This window comes from Mauremys mutica, chromosome 9, assembly GCF_020497125.1.
Source record: "Mauremys mutica isolate MM-2020 ecotype Southern chromosome 9, ASM2049712v1, whole genome shotgun sequence".
Classification (NCBI taxonomy): domain Eukaryota; kingdom Metazoa; phylum Chordata; order Testudines; family Geoemydidae; genus Mauremys; species Mauremys mutica.
This window is the reverse complement of record NC_059080.1, coordinates 59706907-59733714: the sequence shown is the minus strand read 5'-3', so window position 1 is coordinate 59733714 and position 26808 is coordinate 59706907. Positions and strand designations below refer to the sequence as shown.

General features: G+C 44.4%; 1 protein-coding gene and 1 long non-coding RNA gene across 2 annotated transcripts in view; one reads left to right on the top strand and one right to left on the bottom strand.

Moving 5' to 3' along the window:
* The window catches only part of LOC123377402, a 286411-nt gene that overhangs the window by 137364 nt on the left and 122239 nt on the right, over positions 1-26808 (top strand).
* LOC123377403 lies at positions 5818-8071 on the bottom strand. Its single transcript, XR_006582201.1, has 3 exons — positions 7693-8071; positions 7121-7365; positions 5818-6069 (listed from the first exon to the last, which is right to left on the bottom strand). It is a non-coding gene; the product is annotated as an uncharacterized LOC123377403 (long non-coding RNA).

Sequence of the window (26808 nt, the reverse complement as noted above, 5' to 3'; positions counted from 1 at the left end):
GTAGGGCCCCTACACACTAGACCTAAAATTATATTTGCTGAGTCAGCAATTCAGGTTAACTAAGCGTGGACATGAGCAGACTATGTTTAAATTGAGTTTAGAAGCTCTGGTTGACTGTTTAATGTACATGGCTTTAGCTCCTGCACAGACAAAGTCTTCTTCATGATATTTTCATTACTTCCTTATTTCATTTGGATGGAACATAGCATAAGCCCAGCCTTTCTCAAGGTATTTCTGCCCTTCCATTTATTCAGACAAAAAGTGCAGAGGGGAAAAAGTTATCCCCATTTTTTCAGCTTTCTAAACAAGTTTGATTTCAGTTCTGGATGGAGGTGTAGTCCTTAATTTATGCAAACTGGTTTTTCACATATCCTGTAATGAGAGACTGTTCTCATAAAATTTCAGCACCATTTCCCAAAAGTAAGAGGTTTAGCTAAACTCTGGCTGGTTATCTGAGCCAAATAATGTTTTGCCCTTTTCATAATCTGTATACAAGAGATGTTTCTCTCTCTCTAACCGGCTCCACATTAAAAAACGTATATTGCCAATAGGTATTTCCCATATTTCTCCTGTGGAGAAAGATCACTTATCACAAGCATGGTGGTTGACAGTTGTTGGCAGAATTGTAGATGGCCACATTTGTTTCATAATTTCCAAACCAGGGTAGGGAGGAGAATCAACATTAAAATCCAAACACCACACCAGTCTCTTTCTTATTTCTTTGGAACATTTGAATTTAACCCTTTAGAGTCTGCAAACATACGCACACCTATGTCCTCATAACCATTCTTTTAGCCGATAGCATGAAAAATCTCAGCATTCTAGGAGCTTAAACGCCTTTAGAGAGCATTAATATTAGGGTCGGTTTTGAAAATTGGCTTCTAAAAATGCATCTGCAGTTCTTGCGCACGCACACGGCAATCATGTTTCTGAATCAAATAGTTGGTTGGATGCAAGTTGAGGCATCCAAATTGTGGGCACAGTTTGGAAGTCTGTTTTGATGTTGACAGAATATTTGGCCTGTTATATGCAAATTTTGTACTGTACCTAATCTACAATGTTTATGAATGTAATTCACATATATTGGAATTTGCATGAAATATGCTGATATGCACATAAATATGCACCATTACACACGTAAGTTATAGGGCGTTTTGTGCTGCTGTAACAAAAAAAAAGTGCTTCAGTTTTTCAACTAGTAATATGCAGACTATTAGGCCATAATGTGCATTAGATTTATTCATTATTCTAGAAATGAATATGAAAATGACCAAGACATTTATTTTGCATCTGTTTTTTCTGATTCAGAACAATTTCACTTTGCTATGGCTCAAAATGTTTTAAATGAAGAAGTGAATAAAATTAAGCTATTGCTGATGTCAGTAGTGAAAAGACAGATCTGGGGACAGAGCAAGATACAGAAGTTAACTGCTGCAGTTTATGCATTCTAGGACTGTTTTGTAACAACATGTGTATTCCCTGGATGATGATGATGATGATAATGATAGGAATATTGCCACTGATTTAACGCATTGCGAAGAAAGCTGTCTGTTCATGGTTTGTAAGAGGTGTTTGCTGAAGTGAAAAGTGGGGTAGCAGAACTCATTTATGCAAGAAAGGGATTGGGAAGTGCTCTTGTCTCCATCACTCTTGAATGATGGTGCTTGGGATAATAAGAGATGCAGAAAATCAGTTATGTGGCCTCCCTCCTCTATAGCCCATTAAAGTGACTACCAGGTTTAGATTGTTCAAAGGCCTTGCAGTAAGGTACAGTGGAAGGGAACTGCGTTAGCAATCAGGGAATCTCTCTAATCTATTGTACTGTATTCTCTTTAATTATGAACCTTGGACTCATCATACAATTGCTGCACTCAGAAGTGCTTCTGATCGAGTCTAAACTTGTTCCCCCCACAACTGTATAGAGGCTTTGCTCTGACTTACTTTTATGGGCTCCCGATATTTTAGTTTAAATCCATTTTGAATGTACTCTCCTGGGAGGATTCCTTTTTAGACACCCAAGCAAAATCTAAGATGGGCTAGTCTTGGGATGGACAGGAACCAAGGATTCACTGGCTTTATCGCAGACCAACACAATATAACAAACGTGTCTCATGACACAGTAAGGAAACATATTAAAGTGAAGGCTGCTTTTGTTTTAAAGCAGCAGGCACAGACGTATTTCTGAGTAGGAGTGAGATAGCAGGGCAAGAGTTTATCATCCTGATAATGGAAACATTTTCCACATGGTAATTTTTAATTAGTGTTACAAATCTCTCTTCCCTGTTGAAGACTGCCTTTATATAAATGTAGGCAAAGAGGAGTAACCCAGTGACTGTTCTGTCGCAACTACGGGGGTAGAGGGGTGTTTTGTATTAGGTTATTGATGGTCATTCTGCTTGCCAACAAAACATTCCCACGTTGGATGCTGAACGCCCTCAGCTGAGCATGGGCCAAGTTCATGACTCAGATGAGACACTTGCAGAAAGGCACACATTGGCATTTGGAAATAGCAATACATAGAGGGCTTTAAGAAGAAAAGGAAATATAGTATGTACAGTGTGCTCTATCCCCATTGCGGGGGCCAATGTGCAATTTTAGCATGCACTCACTGAAGAATGGGCATTTTCCTTGTAGTGTTATGTGCTTCGGGGGTGGGGGGAGGGAGAGGGACCTGTTTATCCTTAACAGTGTAAGAAAAAGGTAAAGAGTTCAGCTCTGGAACAACAGAATTCATATAACGAATGCAGTCGGGGTCAATGTAACCTGCTGACCAAGTACCCATCGGGCATATCAAACCTGCATCAATTTTGCTGTGTCATGAAAGATCCACTCTTGTGCATATGTACACAAGTATAATAGCAGGATTTTTTTAAACAATATATTGCAGTGCATACCACAGATCTGGGATGGAGCCTGACCCTGATCATATCATATATAGTGCAATAGCTTTTAGCTATTGCTGTTGGTCCTGCCTGAATCTTAAAGGCATAATTTCAACTGTTCAGCACTGTCCTCATTTTTAATCAAGACTGCAAAAATACAATGGAAACCTGAGAGTGGGAGTAGAGTCTGGACATCATGTGCACTGTAATTCTAGAGACAGATTATGTTTGTGGAGCTGGGAAGATCATATGTTCGTGCATAAACTTTGTTGTGATGCTAGTGTGATAGATATGGCAACTTCTTGCCATATTCTTTGGAGACGTTGTTGAATTAGGTGTTAGTATCTTTGGGGGTCCACTATATTAAATGAATGGTCTATGTCCGGCTGTGTTCTTCTGCACAGGGGAGGGCTGCCACAATACCACCTCCTGGGAAGGCTCACATATACCCATTCAAACTGGATTCTTCAGAGACCAGGAGACAAAGCAAGGTCTTTTGGAGAAGTGTCCTGAGTTTAAACTGACTTGGGGCTCCTCTTCATGATCTAGCAGATGGGCAGGACTTTCTTCTCTAGGGCTATTCATGGTGCATTTCCAGCAGTTACAAGCTACCACACAGGTCTTTCTAAGCAAGCACCTCTTTTTCTTCAGGTAAAAGCATTACAGAGAAAACATATAAAAACCTGTAAACATTCTTATATGCTTGCAAAAAGCTTACCAGAGGTTACCCATCTGTCTTATGGGGCCCTAGTAGGCTAAAGTTTTTCCAACCCTTCCTCAAGGCTTGGGGTTCCCCTTGGATCAAAAGTCCTGTCTGTCTGAAAATAACCCTGATTTGTAAGAATTTGAAATTGGTAGTTTTATCGTTCGTAAGAGCCTGCTTAAGTTAAAAATACACAGAAACCAGAGGTAATGCAACTTGTTGATCAGATCTATAGCAAGTTTTGCAGATTTTAAAAAAAATTAAGTTTCTGGGCCCACTTCTGAAAAGGGGTGGGAAGAATTCTGAATTCTAACTCTAACCTTAAACTGAACCCTAACCCTGAATTTGTGATCCGATTATGTAACAGAACATAAAGCTCATAAAGCGGAAAGGAATATTTGACACTGGTCTGTTAAGGGAGTCATTCTCAACCAAGGTGCCAGAGCCCCCTGAGGGGCTGTGAGCAGGTTTCGGGGTCCACCAAGCAGGGCTGGCATTAGACTTGCTGGGGCCCAGGGCAGAAAGCTGCAGCCCGGGTCCCGAGCTCCACCATCCGGGGCTGAAGCCAAAGCCTGAGCAACTTAGCTTTGCGGTGCCCCCTGTGGTGTGAGGTCCCAGGCAATATCCCTCCTTGCTACCCCCTAACGCCAGCCCTGGCTTTTAGATGCAGAAAAACAGTTGTTGTGGCACAGCTGGGCCGTGGAGTTTTTATAGCATGTTGCGAGGGTAGAGGTGGGGGCTCAGAAAGATAAAGGTTGAGAACCCCTGTATTAAGGGATTTAGTTAGGTGTTGGGGCAGAGCCAGGGCCGGCTCCAGAGCCCAGCGGGGCAAGCACCCTCCTGGGGCGGCCCTTTCCCGGGGGGGCGGCAGGCTGGGCCGGCGGACCTGCCGCAGTCATGCCTGCGGGAGGTCCACCGGAGCCCCGGGAGCAGCGGACCTGCCGCAGGCATGACTGCGGAGGGCACGCTCGGCCGGCGGCTCCAGTGGACCTCCCGCAGGCATGACTGCGGACGGTTCGCTGGTCCCGCGGCTCGGCTGGACCTCCCGCAGGCACGCCTGCGGCAGCTCAACCGGAGCCGCCGGACCTGCGAACCGCCCGCAGCTGCGGGAGGTCCAGCCGAGCCGCGCGACCAGCGGGTCCTCTGCAGTCATGCCCGCGGGAGGTCCGCTGCTCCCGCGGCTCGGGGGCGCCTCCCGGGCATGACTGCTTGGGGCGGCCGAATTTGTAGAGCCGCCCCTGGGCAGAGCAGTTCTTCCACTATGCAGCTGCAACTGAAGTATCCATCTTATTGGGCCTAGAGGGTGCAGTTCAGCAATTTATTCAGTGTGTAGCAGAGCATGGGGCTCGGATGAGAGCTGTCTGGCTCAGATGCAATCCTGGTAAGGCTGAGATGATTCTTAAAGACAGAGGGAGTAACAAGAACAAGCAGCAAAGATATTGTCAACTGCTTCAGTAGTTGTTACACAGGTTCACTGCCTGGGAATAGTGTTGGATCATTGTCTGCTTCCTGACCTGGTAGCAGCAGGGGCAGAGGACCTTTATCAATCTGTGCTTGTCGTGTTTGTTTGTTTGTCCTCAGTCACACATGTTTTTGTCACTTACAGACTAGAAAGCTGAGTTGTGCTCTACAGTGGGCCACTCCTGGAAACTTCAGCTAGTACAGAAAGCAGCTGCCTAATGCAGGCACTTTTTAGCGGGAGCATGTTACACCTGGGTAGCCTAGTTTGCGCTGGCTGCCAGCTGGTTTCTGGCTGAGGTTTAACGGGCTGGTTTTGACTTATAAAGTACTATGTTGGGTCCTGACTACCCCAGGAGACAGCCATTTTCCTTGTGGGGTACCATAGGAGTTGTGATCACATTTGCTGCTTGACCTATCGGCTTCTCTGTTTAAGTGGAGGAGGCTGGTATAAGGGCATTTGCAATAAGAACTTTTGCCTCAAGAATACTTTCCAAGCTTGATTTTAAATAACGTGTGTTTGTTGACCAGGAAGCATGCTGCAGGGCTCCCAGCCTTTTTCTGGGGCGGTGTGTTGACTAGGTGAGTGCGCAGATGGAAGAGGAAGTTCGTAGATATGAGGTGGACTGAAGAAGGACAATTTTAGTGAGACTGTAGAGTCCTATGGCTATTGATACACTGGAACTTGTAGATGCTCTTTCGAAATCTGTGTGGGGCCTAGAACTCTGAATAAACAATGTTAACTGGAGAAGCAAATTGGAATTTGTGGGCTTGGATTTGCTTAGTGTAAAAGTAAGATTGTATATTTTTTGTGTTGGTTTTGTTGTAATAGTTCTAATCTCCCCTTGTTTCTAACTGTCCTGTTCCGATTGGTTGTTGTATCCACAGATAAATCCTTCTGTGTAAAACAGTGGCAGCTCTTCCCCATTTTTGGTCCATGAATCTGATCATGCACATTGCTGTGCATCTCCTCTGCTATTCTGCATGTCCTCACTTCCAAACTGACTTCAGTGGCTACTGGAGTCCCTGAAAAACATTAAGAAGGTGCTCAGCATCTAGCAGAATTAAACCACTAATGAACTGAGATTTGGTAACTGTTATACCTACCCCTCTGATAGTAGTGCAGACTGTTACCTAAGCCATAGCCTCAGGCAAATTCCAGGCCATATTCTGAGGTCCACCAGAAATGGATCCTGACTATGGGCAGATAGATCTGCATGAAAAATTACCTGGAAGTACTGAGGTTATACCCTGAGGTAACTGAATGGTCCAAGGATAAATTGCAGACTTCAGAAGAGAGCAACAAAAATGATAAAAGGTTCATAAAACCTGACCTATGAGGAAAGGTTAGAAAAACTGGGCATGTTTAGTCCTGAGAAAAGAAGACTGGGGTGGGGGTGAGGGACCTGATAACAGTCTTCAAATATGTTAAGGGCTGTTACAAAGAGGATGGTTATCAATTGTTCTCCATCTCCACTGAAGATAGGACAAGAAGTAGTGGGCTTAATCAGCAACAAAGAGAGATTTAAGTTAGAGATTAGGAAAAACTCTTTAACTATAAGGCTTCCAAGGGAGGTTGGGGAATCTCCATCATTGGAGGTTTGTACTGGCCTGTTAGACAAACACCTATCGGGGATGATCTAGGTATACTTGGTCCTGCCTCAGTGCAGGGAGCTGGACTAGATGACCTCTTGAGGTCCCTTCCAGCTCCAAACATCCATGATTCTGTGTTTACAGACACACAGATTTTATTTAGCCTCTCTGTTTACAGCACTCAATAAAAAACAAGTCAATGCATAGAAGAGAACTGCCATGTTAGACACAGCTGCCCATTGTTCCACTGCTGCAATACAGTGGTTATTTGTTAATCCCCAAAAGCCATGTTAAGGCCAGTGTGCTAGTAAGAATTGGCACTTATGAGTAAATTCCATGGATAACCCAATTTAAACACGGCAGCCCTCTGTTATGCATGGAGTCCTTTGTCACCAAGCATGTGGTGCACAAAGAGTGTATATACACACAATCTAGCAATAGTTATGCACTTAAGATCCTTCCAAGGAGAGTATTTAAATGGTACCTTCTTTCTTAAACACTGGTCCAACCTGCACAAGCATGTAAGGAAGCATCAAGTTGGGAGGTCTCCTGAAGATCCTTTCTCCATTTGAAGGCAGAACGGAAAGCATGAGAAGCTTGAGAAGCATTTACTTTGCTTACTCTTTCCCATGCCAGTAGGTGCCATGAACTTCATACTCCCTCTACGTCCCTCCCCTGCCAAGCCTAAATAAAAAGGAGCAGGCTGACTTTGATTGTTGTCCATTCTCCCTATGATAAAGAAAAGGAAAGCAGGGTTGGGCAACAAACTGAAAGCTCAGATCTAAATCCAAACACCCGCACCATCATTCTGACCCACATCGGAATTTCTCAAATTGGCCCCATCTCTACTATGATTAGGGCCAGAACCCTGGTTCCAAACACCCCAAATTTAGGAGTGTTCATAGTTTGGATTTGAATTTGCCTGCTTGAGTCCATTTTAATTTTAAATAAATAAAACCAGGACTGGCTCTAACAGTGCTGTCAGTCCTCCAGCCACAGAGAATTTACGGATCATGGGGCGGGGGGGAGTGTCCCCAATACTTGTGTGATGTTTACTGCTCAGGCTGTAGTGCTACAGTGTGAAGAACAAGGCACTCTGGGCAGACAGCACTCTGTGGTCCTCATCACCTGAGCCCTGTCTACATGTTGCCCATTTTACTCCCCATCCTCATAGCACTGAATTCCCCAAGCTAACACTGCATAGAGGAGGTCTCAGGCTGTATCTTGGGCTTTTCAGCTGGAGACCCAGTTGTAACTCTTTGCAGCGAGACCCAGTTGTGCTTGAATTGATCCTGCCAGTTATGTTTTCCAGAAACTCAAGTGAAACCTGTAGTAGAAAATACAAAAGATATGTCTTCAGGAAAATGTTGGGTTTAATCTAATTCTGAATATTTAGGCAGCCTGGGCGATTGTCTGATCTTGTTAGTTCAGTGGAGAGTTGTGGCCTTTGTGCATCTCTTCCTTCTCTGTGCAATGAAGTCACACGTCTATATTTGGAACATTTTAGTCTGTTGTCATGGAGATGATTGTATTGACACAGATACAGCAGTGTGACTTCATTCTGTGGCGAAGGATCCGAAAGATGCTGTGTGGGAAGGATGGAGGTTTGCTCTAAACACTCAACCATCAGCGATATGTGTGCTTCAGACTAACAGCTGTATTAGGAGGCGTATGATTAAATATTCTGAACTTGAGTGTGGAGAGATCTGTGTAAAGTTATACGCAGCATTTTAAGAATAGTGTAATTTAGAGCTGCACAGAATAGCAGACAGGTAAGACCCTGGGGCACAACAGCTACATCCATCCTGCTGCTCCTGGAAGCCATAATATGCTAGTGGTAGTAAAAATGGATTGGAATGGTTGCAGTTTAGAATTTCCAGCAGCACCACACATTTTATGCTCAGAGTTTAAGGATTTGTAGGCAAAATGATCTCATTGATTTCCCCAAATTCCCAAGGTTTACCATACTGGGGAGGCGAAGCCTGGCAGACTGTAGAAAGTGATGGAGGAATAACCTTGCCCTCTTGAACTGAGACACAGCTGTGAAGCTATGGGCCTGCACATTGGCAGGGTTCCATTTCCAGAATACAGCTCATTGTCCATTGCCACCAGCCATGAGTAGTGGAATAAGGCAGGCCCTGATGAAGTCTCCAGAGAACATTAAAGGACCTTCTATCTCAGCCAGGAAAGGTAAACCATTTTCATTTGAGGTACTAATCGATTTTATTTTAAAATAAATATATATATCTTATGCCTGTTATAAATCACTTCGTATCAGTAGATTTCACCAAGTATTTCTAGCTTAGATCCAGTCTCCTTGTATTACTGTGGTTATGCTGAGAAAATGCTGGGTCCTGTTTTCTCATCACTTATGCCCCACATCTCAGTACTATACATAACTGAACTCATTGGGGATTGTGGTCATATGTCTTCCTTAGCTTTAATTTGGCTGAAACTCTGGAAAATGCTGGTGCCCTAAGGGTTAATCAGGGAGATGTTATGAGAGTCATTTAAAGAATATAAATTAGTTACTTTGACAGTCAAATTTTATGACTCTTTGAGCCTTACCACTAGTGCCCGGGAATTGTGCACCCTCCAAAGGTAAGAAGTCAAGGAATTAGAAGTGGGGTGGGGACATGGAGGCTGTAACAGGAATGTTGCTTTTATTTGCCTCACATAAAAAGCATTCTAACAAGTCATTGCTTGGCTCAACCTCTTACCAGGAAGGAGAATCTTAAGATAAGAAACTTCAGAAGGAAAGAGAGAAGCTGCATCCTGAATTTGGGAACTTAACTCTGCAGGGGGTTCTTTCTTCCTGTGGCAGCATCTGCAGGAAGTGTCCCCTTGTCTTCCTGTGCATATTCCAGACACTGTATAGGAGCCTGTTCTGTAGACTACAATGTGCTGTTTGCATTTTATTGCAGAAAGCAAGTCTTTCACCCTGAACCATAAGTAAGGAAATAGGTGAGATACATGCCTAGCAAAAACCTTGCCCTGTTCCCAGTACAGCCACACATTTGCCAAATCAGATAAAAAGGCATGTGCCAAAACTAAGATCCACAAGAATCAAAAACAGTCTCTCTCTTCCTAGGTCCATTTCCAAACCCCATTCTCCATCATGGCCTCTGCAGATTTGACAGTACATCTGCGCTACACATAAGTCCCAAGGCTGCTTGTACAAACTGCCATGGTTCTGCACTGGGGTCTTTCTAGTCCACTTCAGCACCATGGCTCCAGCAGCCAAGCTCCACCATGCTCAGAGCCACGCCATCCCCTTTGGTGGATTTCATCTTTAACTTTGATGCTGAATGTTTGCTATTTAATTGTATTTACAGCAAATGGAAATTCCTCTCTCCCATAGTTGGGCAATAGATTGCAACTTTGAGGTGTGCAATGTATTCATAACTACAAGTAAAATCGGCTCCAAGTTGTGTTTTCACATTTTGCAAATCCTAACACTACAAATGTTGAAGGGAAGACTCCGATTTCTATCTGGAAATGGGATATTGTGATTGAAAGGAGCCTTTGAGATTTTGTGTGGCTTTGATGCATAAAGCCATTTAATGACTTTTTTTTGGAAGTCAAATCTGAAGAATATGAAAAAGCTGGACAGCTCTAACTGCAATGTAAACATTAGAGCTGTGTGTGAGGGAGCTGTTTTGTCTCAGAGAAGACCTCTGATCTTCCTCAGGGTGTTGTCTTCCTATTTTACAATGGTCACCCATTAAATACTTAGCACTTACAGTATTCATGGTACTGCAGATACTCTTTGGATAATATGGTCCAATATTGAAGACTCTACACTAAGCCTGAGCATGAAGTAAAATGACAAGTAGTTTAAAAGCCATTCAGTTCCCTGGCTACTTAATCAAGGGGTGGATTAAATAAGATAGCAGTTTAATTTGTTGTTCATATTTCCAGGAAGCTAGTCCTCAATTTGTATTAGAGGATATACTAGGCTTGTTTTAATGGCCTGGGCACAACTGACCAGAATCTCCTGAGGGCATCGCTTTCAGGTTATGGTTATATTGTACTACTGTGATGAACAACTATAAAATGTGAAATATTGTCTAATTGTAAGCCAAGCTGTTTTGAGTGTAAAAAGCTGGGAAAGCTGCAAGCAGAAAGGCTTTCCTTAAAAAAAAATGTTTTGGGGAACAACCCAGTTGCAGACTATTTTAGAGAAACAGAGGTAAAATGGCTTCTGTTGCACCTCCTGACCTTGGGAAGTAATGTCCCCCTATCTGGGAGCTGTATCTAGTATCGTGTGACCAGTACCAACAACATACCTCAAACAGGTGCATTTGAACAGCTGCATTTAAACAATTGCACTTCAAATGGATGTCTTGACAATTGCACACACAACACTTCATTTTTTGCACTGTGCGCTCAAAGGGAGGCAAACGTCAAGTGAATATTTGACATCCGTCTAATCGGCTATTGACCAAAGAGATGGAGGGACAGCGACGAAGCAAGATGCATGTCTCATTTGAACTTTGTGCTTAGTCTAGTAGAAAACTGAGGCAGCATGCATAACAACCTTTTTATAAAGTTAAAGAAAACAAAAGTACAGGGCTGCTGTTGGCCATTATCTGGCTTCTTTCAGCTGAAGCAGATAGAAATCTTTCCTGACACTGTAGTGGAAAATATGATAAAGCACAGGAGCAGAAAATGCCAAATGCAAAAATGTCACTGTTGGTACTATAGAGTGCCAACTTGGCTGATTAAGAAAGCCCAGTGTGTATTTAGCAGTGTGAGTTATTTGACATATTAACTGGTTAGCTGGGCCAAATTCTGCTCAGTTACATAATGCAGCTCCCACCAGTTTCAATGGGACTTTCTTCTCTGTTACATAGTGAATTTGGTCTGCTGTGTGTGTTTAATGGATGCAGCAGTGGCAGGCATCCAGTCCAGTCAGAGCTGCTCACAAACAAGTTTTACTGGCCAGAGTTTGAGGTTGAGAGCCCATTCATAAGGAGTACTGGAAAGCTTTGTAATCAGATTCTCCAGAGGCAATGATTTACCACTAAAATGTTGTGATTGCTGGCTTCTCATTAATAAGGCAGAACATTTCCTGGATACCACAACTTTTGCAGCTAAAGTGAGGGAGGGAATATTGGGAGCATTAGATATTTCTGATTTAGCACTGAAGTCAAGTGAAGTCAACATACTGAAGTCCGATTCCACAACTGGATCTTATGCTTATGATATCTTCCTCTGATGTTTTCAGTGTGGGGAATCTTGTCCTCTCCTGCATCTGTGCCATTCTGTGGTGGCTCTTTTTCTGCCTCACTCTCCATGGGGTCTATTTCTTTTCTTCCTTCACCCAGCTACCCCCTCCCCCCCCCCATCTGCTCACGTGGCTTCAATTACTGGCTCATAGATCTACTTTACTACTTCTGATCCCTCTTCCTAAACTCAGTCCTGCATCTCAGCCACTTAGATGTCTTGTCATCAATGTATATTAACATGGCCAACTCTCACCCCTTTTTTCCTTCACAAACTTTCTCCCCTCCCCTGGTTCAGTCACCATTATCGCCAACCTCATCCCAGTCACCCAAACCCATAATTTAGAAGTCATCTTCAACTTCTCCCACTTTTTCCCCCTCCCCCACCCCATTCAGATTGTATCCAAATCTTGCAGCTTCCTCCTTCATAACTTGTCTATGATATGCTCATTCCATCCAGACAATGATTCTTGTCCAGGCTTCCCAGCCAATCTGTAACAGCTTCCCCCCTAACATGCACATCCACCCTCTCCCATCCATGCAGAATGCAGCTGCTAAGATCACTGTTTATTGCATTGATCCACACTCCTCCGGAGAACAGCAGATAATCGCTGTGCTCTTTTCCTCCCCAGGAAGGAGTAGCAGGGAATTTGCTATTCTCCATTGTACTGATTGGGGGGAACAGCTGGTAGTTTGAGACTCCCAAGTGTCAGGGGGTGGGCTGAGGGCTGGAGATGCGCCTTGTTTTTTAGACCATGGTGCTCCTGCTGACTTACAGTGCTGCCAGCAGGATTGCTGCAGTGGCTCTGGATGTAGCTTGAGAGGTGGGGGTCCTATCCAATAGGTAATCTTACCTCTGTTATAATCTAGGAATAGCCAGCCAATTTAAAATAATAGAGATTTTAATGGAAGATGTTGTCAGGGTTGAGCATCTTCAGCTGAGCCTGAGGACTAGTCAGACCAGCCTCCCGGCAGGTAAATGAGCTTGGCAGAACTCAGCAGATGTGCTTTTATGGTCAGCAACAGCAGGTCACTGGCTGCTCAATGCTTGAACCCACAGCTACGACTGCTCTTGCTCCTGTCCTGAATCAGCACCAGCCCTTCTTCTGTCCTGCCCCGGCCTTGCTCTTGCCCTTGCCCTTGCCCTGATCCTGGTTCCTGACTCCAACCTTAGTGCTGGTTTCCTCAGCACGGTTCTAACCATTGAGTCAGACTGCCCATGCCCAGGCCTGGTAGATGTGTCTGAATTCTAGGCTTCCTTTGAAATTCTCATCCATCGAAGTTTTCTTTTAAGCTTTATGTTTCCATTGCACAAGAACATAATGTTTTGTGCTCTGTCTGCAGCAGGTGATAACTAGCATGTGCTGTTCTCACCTGCAGTGAGTTAACATTGCTGATTATGCTAATTCACAAATCAGGACACTCTACCAGGGGTCTGTCTAACATAAGCTAAAACCCACAGGGCTAAATTCAGCAAATCTGGCACAAGGAGGTGTGATGCTGTGGTACCAACCTGACTCATTGCACCCGAGAGCTGAATCATCCCTGAGAAAGCAGGATGTTTTTTCCAACTTTACCTGTCATTGAAGTTCTGCTAATTGAGAGCTCTGAGGAAGACAGCTTTAAATCTGCTTGGGTACCTAGGAGCTGTGCTACTGGCAGACTGAGGAAAGTGGCTTGATTAACCAGTTTCCTAGAAACCTGGGCCATACCTCCCTTTTGGCTTAGTATCTCCCACTTTTGGAGACACTTATAGATCGCCCCATAGTAAAGTTATGGCTTTTGTGCTGCCACAGTATTAAAGGCTAATACACTCTACAGTGGGGTAACTTCTTACTGTTAATATGATGAAATAGGCAGTAGTTAAATGACAGGTAGGAAACATAGAATATCAGGGTTGGAAAGGACATCATCTAGTCCAACCCCCTGCTCAAAGCAGGACCAGTCCCCAATTTTTGCTCCTAATTGGCCCTCTCAAGAATTGAACTCACAACTCTGGGTTTAGCAGGCTAATGTTCAATCCACTGAGCTATTCCTCCATAGAGGGGTAAGCTGAGTTAAAGCTCTTAAAATACTCTGCTTCTCTCTAGCAATGTTAAACAGACTATGCCTGCAAATGGCTTTTATCTTCTGGCTCCTTAGAATTCTGAGATACATTGGCTTTGTGGTCAGGTAATTTGTGGTCAACACTAATTCGTGACATAATTCTAGCTTATCTAGCTTTGATGCTGTGTGACGGCTTTGCTCGAGACATAGTAAGAGGCAGAGAAAAAGCAAGGGCACTGTATGTGACATGCAAGATGGAGTCTGTGACTGAGACAGGAGTCTCTCTCCACCAGTGTACTTTTCAGGTGAACCTCTTGCAAAGCAGGTTAGGGGTGGATTTGTTCCCTGTGATAGCTGTCTGTGTCTCCTCTCCCAGAGAGCACAAGCTTTTAACTCTCTGGCATTGCTCATGCAGAGAGGAAATCCAATGAGAGGTAGCTGTCCATTTCAGATACTTGTTCAGGCCTACCATGCTGAGGGAAACAGAAGAGAGCTATGGAATACCATACTGCATGTTTCTTCTGATGGGTAGTGTGCTTTCATCTGCCAACTCCATTCTTCTGTGACATATAAGGCTTTTGGACATTTCAGATTCTCTTTAGTGACAGACAAGGTTGTGAGGTAGAAAGGCTATAAGCACTTGTCTTTTGTTGTCCGTGGCAGACTAATGAGCACATTTATGGCACAACATTTCATTCCCACTAGAAGCACGGTGCCAGAATCAGATACATCAGAAGTGAGTGATTTGAATGCCTGGTATTAGCGATATTGTAAACTCATGAGTTTCGCCCCCAAAATCATGATTTTGAAAAAAACAAACATTTTGGGTGTTTTTATTTGCCTTCTGGGATTTATTTTATTTTATTTGAGTCTTTATGTTGCACTTGGGTCACACTGAGGCTTTGGTTCATTTAAAGATTCTTCTCTTCATACTTTTCTCCCTCCCCTGTTGCTTGGACACTTGCTTCTGCATTGGTATGTACTGCCCTTAATCAGTCCCTGTGAGGAAGCAGCTACCTCTCAGCTTCTGTTGGTGGCACAGCTCTCAGTGAAAGGAAATGAGAAAGCACTGGGAGCCAGGAGATCTGCCATGAATTTCCTCCATAACCATAAACAGATCACTTAATTTCTGCATTCCTCAGTTTCTCTTTCTGTAAGCAAGCAGTAATATTTACCGTACCTCCCGGGGCTGAAGTGAGGTTTGGTTCATTAATATTTCAGAGCTCTTGAAGATTGGAGATGGAAGGAGTATTTTTCAGAGCCCCTCTGTGCTTATGTCCATGGAAGTTCTGTGCCAGATGGTGAAGTGCAACAATGGCCACAACTGAAATGCTGTCCTTAGGGGGGTGGTTGGCTCTTGCTGGAGGTGGGTTCTGTCATTCTGACTAGGTGCGTTGCATGACTTTTGATGGCTGCAGTGTTGTGAGTATATCTTAGGGCTACCTTAACATGCACCAGTTAATGGAACCTTTCCCTGTGCCATTCGGGATGAACATGGATGCAGTTTGCTTGGAGCATACCTCGTTTTTCAATAGGCCTCCCTTTTGGGACTTGCATTTGCTACTCACACAGCCCTGGCCTAAGGTCATTTGTGTCCCCTTTGCACTACCACAGGATGCCTCACCGTTCCAGCATACACACCACAATCAGATACACTTTTTGGGTGACAAAGTTACACCTGTCTAAGTTCTTAAGACTTTCTCCACCACAGGATTGGCCCATCAAGACTAGGCTGTTGGATGGAGGATTATATAGTCCATGCAAAAAACCACACCCTGCAGTTCCTACCCAGGCAAAACTCCCACAAGGAATTTTGCGTGTCTGAGGACTGCGGTATTTGGTTACTTTTTTCCCCAGATGTAACTTAATGTAGTCAACACATTTGTGATTCTGGACAATTTTGTTTGAAGGCCTACAGGAATTTTTGGTCATGTGTCTTTTATTCCAGAAATTAATGTTAGGGCATCTTGAAATTCTGTGTTTGGCACCTGAAATGGAGTACAGAGAAGAGCAATCACCCCAACACCTAAAGGAGAGATTAATGAAAGCTATGAAGTGTTAGCCTCTTAAGCCAGCCTCTCTTTAGAAATGGCAGTGAGTCTCTCCCCAAGTTTGTTCATTTTCTGAGGCTAATTTATGGCTGTGTGATCAGCAATATTATTTTCCTTAGTGCTCTGGAATTTGGTTATATTAACAAAGAGGAAGAAGTCCAGGAGATGTATCTCGGGCTAGTTATAACTTATGGAAGGAAGAAGATCAGTGAGGAATCCTACCATTCCGGTTTTCAGGGATAGTCAAATAGTTTCTTTCTCTTGTGTCCAGATGCCACAATAAAATAGAGCCTTGGCTTCAACAGATATGAGAACCAGAGATAATGTCCATAACACCCAAGAAGTTGATTTACTGTTTGGCTCTGAAAAATAATGAGCCTGGGAATCTTTATGTAAAGCATATTTGGAAAGAAATAGGTTCATCGAAGTAAAAAAAAAAATACACAACAGGGAGTCAACCAAAGCCTGAGTTAGATGTGTGCTTAGTGGTAAAATAAATGTTAGTGGACAAAATGTTTTAACAAGAAGAATCTAAGAGGTGTATTATGAATCAGAACATTTTCTCTGGAGGAAATTCTATTACTGTAGTCATAAGGGTGAGATCTTGTACTGTCACCACAGGCAGAGTTACCCAAAACAACACATCCTGTTTGTTTTTCCCCTCAGAAGAAATTGTTTGCTGTTAAAGCATAAAATAGCACTTTGTTACACATTGTGCTGAGTTATATAAGGGGGAGCAAGGGCACAAGAACATGGGAAGTTTGAGACCTGGTTTGATTCCTATGGGGAGAAGGAAACTATTCGACTATCACTGAAAACTGGAATGATAGGATTCCTCACTTAAAGAGAAATCAAATACATTTCTCAGATTAAACTGCTGCCGAACTTTTGCTTTGCGCTATTTGATATCTTTGGACTGAAGTGCTGTGAATTTTCCTTTGCTCTCAGCTTTTCTAATCTAGCTCCCATTGACTTCAGCTAGAGCTGTGAGTGCTCAACTAGGCACCAGAGCTGTCAAATCTAGTACCAAAAATCAGTGGGACACTATGAAAGTTGAGTCCTTAAATTCAGTGCCTCAGTTTCCCTGTAGATTTGAGCACCAAAAATGCCAAATCAAATCAAGGCAAGCTGCAGAGAAGCTTGCAATAAATGGTTAATATTTTACACCTTGCATTTTGTATAGCAGTCCTTCTCTGTAGACCTCAAGCACCTTACAAAGCGTTATGTTTTAAACCATGGGGTGATGTGACTCTATCTCAATCAGCATCCTGTTGTTCAGTTACGTACTTCTGAAGCTATTGGTAGGTAGAAGAACAACGTGTCAACCTACTTTTTTTAGGTTACTTAGTTCAGGCCTGCACAACAGATGGCCCGTGGCCAGGATTCATAGGGCTCTGGGCTGCCAGCAGCCGCGGGGAGCCCACAGCCCTTTAAATCCCAGCCGCCAGGGCTGGCTTTAGGCCAATTCAACCAATTCCCCTGAATCGGGCCCCGCCCCTAAGAGGGCCCCAGGCCCAAGCCCCAGTACGGTGTACCGGCAAAAGCCAGTGCACTGTACCAGGGTGGCCCAGCTTCCCCAGGGGGCAATTTAAAAGGCCTGGGGCTCCCAGCAGGGGATGGAGCCACAGGCCCTTTAAATTGCCACCAGAGCACCACTGCTAGAGCCCTGGGGTAGGGCTGTGGGGCTCTGGAGGCTATTTAAAAAGTCCAGGGTTCCCGTCGCTTCTACCGCCCCAGCTCTTTAAATAGCCACCGGAACCCCACCGCTTCCCCAGGGTTCCCGTGGCTATTTAAAAGGCTGGGGCCGTAGAAGAAGGGGAGCCCTGGGCCCTTTAATTATCCCCAGACCCTTGGGGTAGCGGGGGGCTCCGGGGGCTATTTAAAGGGCTGGGGCTCCAGCTGCCTCTGCTTCCCAGGTCCTTTAAATAGCCCCCGGAGCCCCGCCACTTCCCCAGGGCTCCCGCGGCTATTTACAGGGCTGGGGCAGTGGAAGCAGGGGAGCCCCGGTCCCTTTAAATAGCCCCTGAGCCCCTGGCTGCTGCTGCTACCCTGGTGGGGGAGGAAGGAGGAGGGGGCACTCACCATACAGGATGAGCTGTACCCCCTGTACCTGCACCAGCTGCCCGCAGCCAACCCCTGCTGCACCTCCTGCCCGCACCAGCCCCGCACCCCCTGCCCTGCCTGCACCAGTTCCTGTCTGCAGCCAGCCCTGCACCCGCTGCCCGCGTCCAGCCCGTCTCCAGCCAGCCCCGCACCCCCTGCCTTGCCTCCAGGCCTGCACCAGCCACTGTCTCCAGCCAGCCCTGCATCTCCTGCCCTGTCTCCAGCCAGCCCCTGCCGCACCGCCTGCCCTGCCCGCACCAGCCCTGCACCCCCTGCCCTATCTCCAGCCAACCCCTGCCGCACCCCACTGCCTGAAGCCAGCCAGTCCCGCACTCCTTTGTCTCCAGCCCTGCCAACCCATGCCGCACCCCACCTGTGGCCCTGCCTAAAGCCAGCCAGCCCACCCCACACCCCCTGTCTCCAGCCTGCCCCACACCCCTTGCCCAGCCTGCAGCCAGACCCTACCTCCAGCCCCCTCCCCCCCCTCCAGCTAGCCCCATGTCCACTGGTGCCCTGCAGTTCCCAGGGAAGTAACCTGGCACACCTGCTTCAATGAGATGGGCAGGGAGCAGCTGGGACCCACACATGTGCACCCTAGCACACCCTCAGGGAGTGGCGGAGCTCATTTCTAGTTCAGGCCCATCTTTTTAAAAAAGAACTTTAGGTAGGGTTAACATACATCTGTATTTTCCCGGACATGTCAGGCTTTTTGGTTCTTAAATCACCATCCGGGAGGAAAATACGGACGTATGGTAACCCTATTGGTACAAAAAATACATACTGTGGCAGAACTTTTTATAGGGAACCGGTTACTAAGAAATGAAAGGCTTTTTTTTACATGTTTTTTTTTTTCAGTCATCCCTGCCGGGGCCCTGCCGAAAATGTTCGAATTGGGCCCCGCACTTCCTAAAGCCGGCCCTGCCAGCTGCGGCCGGGATTCAAAGTTTCTGGGCTACCCGCAGCCGCGGGGAGCCCAGAGCCCTTTAAATCTCAGCCGCGGCCAGGATTCAAAGGGCTCTGGGCTGCCCGCAGAGATTCCCGGCGGCGGCTGAGATTTAAAGGGCTCAGGGCTCCCTGCCGCCACGGGCAGGCCAGAGGCCTTTGAATCCCGGCAGCGGCTGAGATTTAAAGGGCTCAGGGCTCCCCGCGGCTGCAGGCAGCCCAGAGCCCTTTGAATCCGCGGCTCCAGCGGATGGGCTGGGGCTGGGATTTAAAGGGCTCGGGCTCCCCTCAGTGGCAGGAGCTCTGGGCCCTTTAAATCCCTGCCCCAGCCCCACAAAGCTCCAGGTTCCCCCAGCTGCCGGAGCCCCGGGCCCTTTAATTTGCCCCTGAGGGCCCCCAGCCACCTCTTCAGCTGGGAGCCCCTGATTGATTTAAAATCAAGTATCACCTCCCCACCCCCAACCTTCCTTTTTGGTCCACAGCTGTTTTGGTGGGGTGGCACTGGGGAAGGAGGGTTTGTTTCTGCAGGGCTGGGCGGTGCTGGGGCGGGGTGTTTCTGCGGGGCCAGGAGGTCCTGGGGGGGGTGTTTCTGCGGGGACGGGGGGTTTTGGCCCTCAGCTGTTTTCTTTGGAGTAATGTGGCCTTTGCTGCTTTACGAGTTGTGCAGGCCTGCCTTAGTTAATTAAATTATATGTGGCAATTGAAGAACATAAATATAAAACTTCTGACATGTTTGAGCATAATTTATTTTTGCTACACAGAGTTTAGCGTGGAAAGTGACTCAGAATGGGATTGTGAGTTTCCATGTGTGTGTGTGCAGGATTCCATAACAAGTTCTCAGTTTGAGAGCAAGGATGGTAGAGCTACAAGTGCTACCTGGAATCTGAAAGTCAAGCTGAGATTTCTCTGGGCTGGTCATCAGTAGGAATAAAGATTCAGCAATTAGGATTTAATTGACAATTCTGTTGATTATGCATGAGTCAGAATAGATTCCAGAGACCTTCCCATGGCTGTAATAGGTCTATAGTGCTAACGAGGGGAAATAGCATTTTAAAATTTAAATCAGCAGTTACAACTGACTACAGTCAGCAGATCATTGATGGAAACTATCTTACCTTAAATTCATATGCAAGTCTTAATTTTAAAATGCAGTGAAGTCTTTGCATCATCTACATGTAAAGGTGCCCCTAAATAACGATTAAAAATGTATGGACCAAAGATGGACTTGGTGATAGTAAGCAGAAGTTGTCACTGTTTTACAGCTGTTCAGTGATCTATGTAGAGCATTATAAGCTGTTTCAGACCAGTTCCTAGTGGCTGCTATCCACATCATACTTAACACCAGGCGGTTCTCCTTGTTATCAAACTCTGGAGAGGCCAATTTAGTAGGCATGACTCCTCAGCATCTCATCCTTGGGAGGGTTCCCTCATGAACAGGATTAAGACACTCTCAGCTTTTGCTGGCAGTTTACATGGCTACCATCCCTGCTGCATTTGTTCTGCAAATAAGTGATCAACGGACTTCACATTTCAGAGCTGCCTTCCTTCTTTCTCAAGCATGCTGTTCACTTTAGAATTAAAGTTACCATTTGGGGACATGTCCTTCCTAACCTAGAGATCAGGTGGTCATGGCAAGAACCTGAGTGGGCTCCCATTGTTTTAAGAGTTCTGTATCAGAATACTGAATTAGCAGCAAGACGGAAGAAAGAACATTTATAGCCTTTGTGATGTTGCAGTCTATATGGTTTTATAAAAATATGCTAATAAGTGAATATAATGTAACTGGAATATGCTTCATGCAAAAGGTGCCTTGTAAGGTATCATTACAAAACTTATAATCTACTGAATGTGATCATCCTACTTGTATAAATGTACCACTCTTGTATCTGAAACTAGAAATATGAAATATAACTCTGAGGGCCTATTGTAATTATGCAAATTGTGGGCCATTAATGGTGGTTTGGAATCTTGATGACTCTCATTAACCAGGACAATTGTCTGCAGATGGGTGTGTTTTACCTGTAAGTCTTCCTGTATACCTGTGTGCTGGCAAGTGGGCAATGAAGTCTTGCAGTGACGTGATCATGTCACCTGTACTGGAATCCCTCTTTAACCTGGTGTCTTTCCATTGAGAAGGAGGGGATGGGAACCCAGAGAGGGACAAAGGATTCCCACCTTATGCAAAAGATATATAAAGGGATGGAACAGAACAAAGGGAGGTGAGGAGCCATCATGAAGAATCCCCTAGCTACCACCTGAGCTGGACCACGGGAAAGAATTGCGCCCAGGCCTGGAAGGTGTCCAGTCTGAGGAAAAAAATTACTGAAGCATCTCTGAGGGTGAGATTATCTGTATTCAGTTTGATTAGACATAGATTTGTGCATTTTATTTTATTTTGCTTGGTGACTTACTTTGTTCTGTCTGTTACCACTTGGAACCACTTAAATCCTACTTTCTGTATTTAATAAAATCACTTTACTTATTAACTCAGAGTATGTATTAATACCTGGGGGAGCAAACAACTGTGCATATCTCTCTATTGGTGTTATAGAGGGCGAACAATTTATGAGTTTACCCTGTATTAGCTTTATACAGGGTAAAACGGATTTATTTGGGTTTAGACCCCATTGGGAGTTGGGCATCTGAGTGTTAAAGACAGGAACACTTCTGTGAGCTGCTTTCAGGTAAACCTGCAGCTTTGGGGCAAGTAATTTAGACCCTGGGTCTGTGTTGGAGCAGACGGGAGTGTCTGGCTCAGCAAGACAGGGTGCTGGAGTCCTGAGCTGGCAGGGGTAGACGTAGTCTGGGCACATCAGGTGGCAGCTCCCAAGGGGGGTTCTGTGATCCAACCCATCACAGCCCTGTTTATTCAATTTCCATTATTCCCCATCTTCTCCCTTTTTAGCCAGACTCACGTCTCTTCCCATTTCAAAGATATGGCAGATATGATTTAGAGGGAAAAGAAATGGAGGCGGAAAAAGGGAAAGAAGCAGGCATAAAATTGTTTAAACAAAGATTAAACTAGGAGAGAACCAAATACTGTGCTGTATGTTTGCTGAAGGAAAGCAGGCTATTCCATGACAGGATTCCAGGATTCTTGTAGGGTAGAATGAAATTCCCAAGAGCTGAGTCTACACCCAGAAGAGCTGAAAATAAGGACAATAGGCAACAGCAGCAGGTAGAGGAAAGTTCTCAGCCATTTGGTACATGAATGAATGCAATTTGCACATTAGAGTGAGGAACACCTCCCTTTTTTAGCTGACCTCTTTTTGGTTTCTCAACTTCTTCGGCTGTTTAATAACTAGAGACAAGCTCCATCTGAAATCCCCCGCCCCTACTCCCCCTGAATCCATGGCCACCTAGAAAGCACTTGCTATTTCTGGATTATTTGTATTAGAAAAAGTCTTCCAGGGAAACTAGAGAGAAATATTTCAGAGTAGCAGCTGTGTTAGTCTGGATCCGCAAAAAGAACAGGAGTACTTGTGGCACCTTAAAGACTAACAAATTTATTTTAGCATGAGCTTTCGTGAGCTACAGCTCACTTCTTCGGATGCATAGAATGGAACACACAGACAGGAGATCTTTATACATACAGAGAACATGAAAAGGTCCATATACATACAGAGAACATGAAAAGGTGGACCTTTTCATGTTCTCTGTATGTATAAAGATCTCCTGTCTGTGTTCCATTCTATGCATCCGAAGAAGTGAGCTGTAGCTCACGAAAGCTCATGCTAAAATAAATTTGTTAGTCTTTAAGGTGCCACAAGTACTCCTGTTCTTTTTTAGAGAGAAATAGCATTTCAGAGTAAAAAGAGGGTTGATACAGCAGTAATAAGAGGTGAGGTTCAGCAACCAAGGGTCTGAGACTATCAAACACCTGTCAGATGGAACCAATACTGAAAATACAGCCTGACTAATGCACCTCGAAATGGTCTTCATTATGTCACTTCAGTCTGAAATGTCAGCCTCTTGAGTGCCATGTGCAGGGTAAATGTAAGAGCCCCAAGGTTTCCAATAGGGCTCTGTAGCTATACTGTATGGACACAGGACAAATATTTCAATATTTATGCCTTTCTGGATTTTCAGACATCCATAGGTTTCCTAAAGAGAATATAAATACACATTTTGGACCAGATGCTGATACCCTTCCTCATGATGAATAGTACCTTGCGCCCTGAATAGTCCTCTTGATTTCAGTGGGACTACATTTGAGAAGGCGCAAAGTCCTTCTCAAATTGAGTAGAGCTATCCGAACTTAGTGCCGTCACTCTCCCTTTAAATTAAAAGGTAGAGAGGGAGAAAAGACTAGTGACATGTTCTAGGATTTCCTTCCATCTTTTGCACAAAATAATGAATGAGATTAAGAACAGGAAAATAAAGTTAATATGGCATTTAAATCCATATTTTACTTTCCAAGCATTTAGAAATGCTTAGACTGGGCTGATTTTTGCCACAAGTTCAACTGACTTTCTAAGCAAAGTTTGTTTAGTTGAGTTGCATTTTGGTCACCCATGAGTCTATTGACCAAGACAAATTCATAGACATGCTTCAGATTGACTATTTATGACATATCTCATCCATCTTCATTTACAAAGCATGTTATTTAATAGTGTTCCGAGTACATGCCAAATCATTAAATCTGGGGAACAGTTTCTGACACAACAGTATTTTCAGTAATTAGTGAATCAAATTGTAAATTATAATGAGTCTTTTAGGATGGATGCCCTGGGCAATTTCTTTGATCTTTAAAACCTAGAAAGTCAGTCTTTCAGTCACAACTCCTGATTCTGTTCTAAGTGGCAGGGTCCACTCCTAAAACACTTTTGGGGGGGGAACATTGAGGTGACCAAGGAAAAGTGCTGAAAAAAATAACAACTGGGATTAGTTAAATAGCTGGGATATTTGGCATTCTTGAGTCAAGATTCCATCTGAGCATAGACTGCTTATGTACCCTCAGTACAAAATTAGACTAAAAAAAGACTACATGAAGGTACTTGGGATATTTGTATTATTTTGTGGAGATGAGATATGGAATATAGGTCAGCAGTTCAGAGGGAAAAGTGGATTAAAAATCTTGTTGAAATCCACAATGGTCCCTTGATAGTGTAGGTATGCAAAATTGATATCATAGACTGTGTCTGGAATTTTCTCATTATAATTGCTTATGGCTTACCTAGCTTCTCTCATCCACAGAATGTGTTGGTCCATCCAGGTTATAATTTGAGGACCTAACCCTGCATTCTCTGCACATCCAACAGTCCCATTGATTTTATAGGAAGTTTGGGTTCTGAAAAGAATTCAAGATTATTACCAAGTTTTGTAAAATGCACAAATGACATTCCCATCTCAGAGACCTTCGTCTCAAAGACGGACACAAGGTGCACTGGGAAATGCAGAGGTAGACATAGCTTAGGAGCTCTTAGTGTCATAAATGTAAACTCACTCCTTGGACATCACAGAAGAACTGGTTTTAGCATAGCTGTATGGATATTTAAGGATATATTTCTCTTGGTGAATTGAGACTAATTTAGTCAAACAGCATCATTGACTTTGATTTACCAATAGGCGTTATTTTGTTAGACATTTTTTATACCCCAGTCCCTTAACTTTGAGCACTTTTCCTGTTTTTAGCAATAATGAATGAATCCTTCTGACACTGCAGATCTATTTGAATTGCATTAGACTCCTATTCGATGTGTATTTGTGGGTGAGGGGTGTCATTAACAAGATGGAATACTTCAAACCATTTCCGCAAAAGAGATGCTTTTCTGTCCATGGATGGCAAAATGACCTATTTCTTCTTGCCCCACCAGAGACTGTGCTGGGTGTTCTCTCTCCCCACAATCCTCTCTCTCACCACAGCATGAGAGAAAAGTGGACAAAAATAGTGAACTTTCAGTGGTAAATCAAAACAGAAGGAACTGGCTGAGTGTAGTCTTACCAAGTAAAAAAAAAGACTCCCCACAGGATACTGTAACAGCTGAGCTTTCCTGGGGTCTCAAGACTAGTGTTGACATCCAGCTGCAGAAGAGCTCTTAAAGAGGTTTAGCTTAAAGTCGCATCGGCTTGTCTCATGAGAGGCACTGCTTGGGCATGACTGAAGGCACGGCCAGATATTAGTGAGGTTGTAGTGCTGGATTTAGTTAGGGACTAGAGTATCTTTACTCTCCAGACACCTATAAGAGGTACCTATAATCCTCTACAGGTCCTGCTCATGAAAGCCAAGCTCAGCACTGTTAGCCAGCTTTGAGGAAGGACCTCAGTCTAGCTTCTTAAGCTCCTACATTTATACTTGTCAGAGACACCATAGGACAACACACCAGAGTAGAATTGGAGGCAGTTCTGGTCAGAGATTAGATTCCATGTTGGCAGATTGAGTGCTGCCCAGGATGAACTATTCAAACTATGTACATTTGTTTTTTCCCTTGAAGGGGCATCCTAACCCATCCTATCAACTCTATTTTCTTTATCTATCATCACTAAATGCATGATTCCAGGAGCTGACTGTATTTCCTTCATTTGCCCACCAGACACTGTGGGGAGCTGAGAGAGTCTCATGTTCCTGTGGATAAAGCTGTAGGCTGCAAGTGTTCTTAATTAGTAGACTGCAGATGACAGGGGAAATCTGAGGGAAATTGTGCTGCTCAAAAGGACCCTGACGAACTAGGATATTTTCTTTCAGACGAACATTTTTTTCCTTCTTTGTAACAATGTTAGAAAGCAAATATAGTACTGATACAGATCGCTAGAATGACACTGCTGGAGACTATATGTATGGCTCCTATTCCGTGAGTAGACAGATGGTTTTGACACACCCATCCCCCATTTTTACCTCCATTTTGATCTGGAGGGACCATTTCTTGTGGTGACAATAGCTTAGTCTTTGTGTCAGTTCAAATCTTGGCTTCCTCCTGAAATTGCCAAGAAGAGCATCAGTGTCTATGGCTTGAAATAGACACCCATCCCCTAGGAAATGGAATGAGACCTTCCACTCATGTACATACCCAAGCCCTAGTGCTTGGGTCCAGCCAAGGTGTGCTCAGTACAGGATCCAAGAATGGGACTAGGGGGCAAAGGGATCTTTATGCCATTTTTGTGGTTCCCTTATTCTGAGGCTAACTGAAGGCTAGTTAAATCCCCTATGTAAGTTAGGGTCACAGTGGGGCTGCTTTCATGTATGCCTGCCTATAGCCCGAAGGGGTCTTTCGAGGAGCTGGGAATAGCTGTAGCGAAAAGGCACTCTGACCATGCTCCATGCCCTAGGGGCAGTGTGTGAGAATAGAGCCAGGCAATTAGAGGCAACTACATAAGGGCAATTCCTGGGCAGCTGCTTAGGCAGGCTTTATGTGCTGGAGTGACCATAGCAGACCCAAGAATCAGGCTCACAAACTACCAAACAAACAGATAGCAGTAACTTCATTTTCCCCCCTCAGTTGCACAGTGCTTCAAAGCTGATCATTTAATCTTCTCGGGGAGCTAACAGTTTGCCTTCCACAAGTCCAAGACCTTGTTACCAGCCCCTCGGCCAAATTTGAGCACCTGTTCTCTTAAAAAAAAACAAAAAAACAAAACAAAAAAAAAACGCAGCAAGCATTGAAATAGTTTCTAAGCTCCAGAAGATATTAGAAAGCCTGCCTCTCTGTATGCAATAGATCAAGCTTTATTAACATTTCTAGACCTGTAAAGCAAGAGAATGAGTGACGTTTGGAAGTGATCAGCAGGGATTTAAATTATCCGCTGCAATTCATCATAAACTACTTTGCTTTAGAAGTGAGGCTGGGTTAGAAAACTACCGGAAA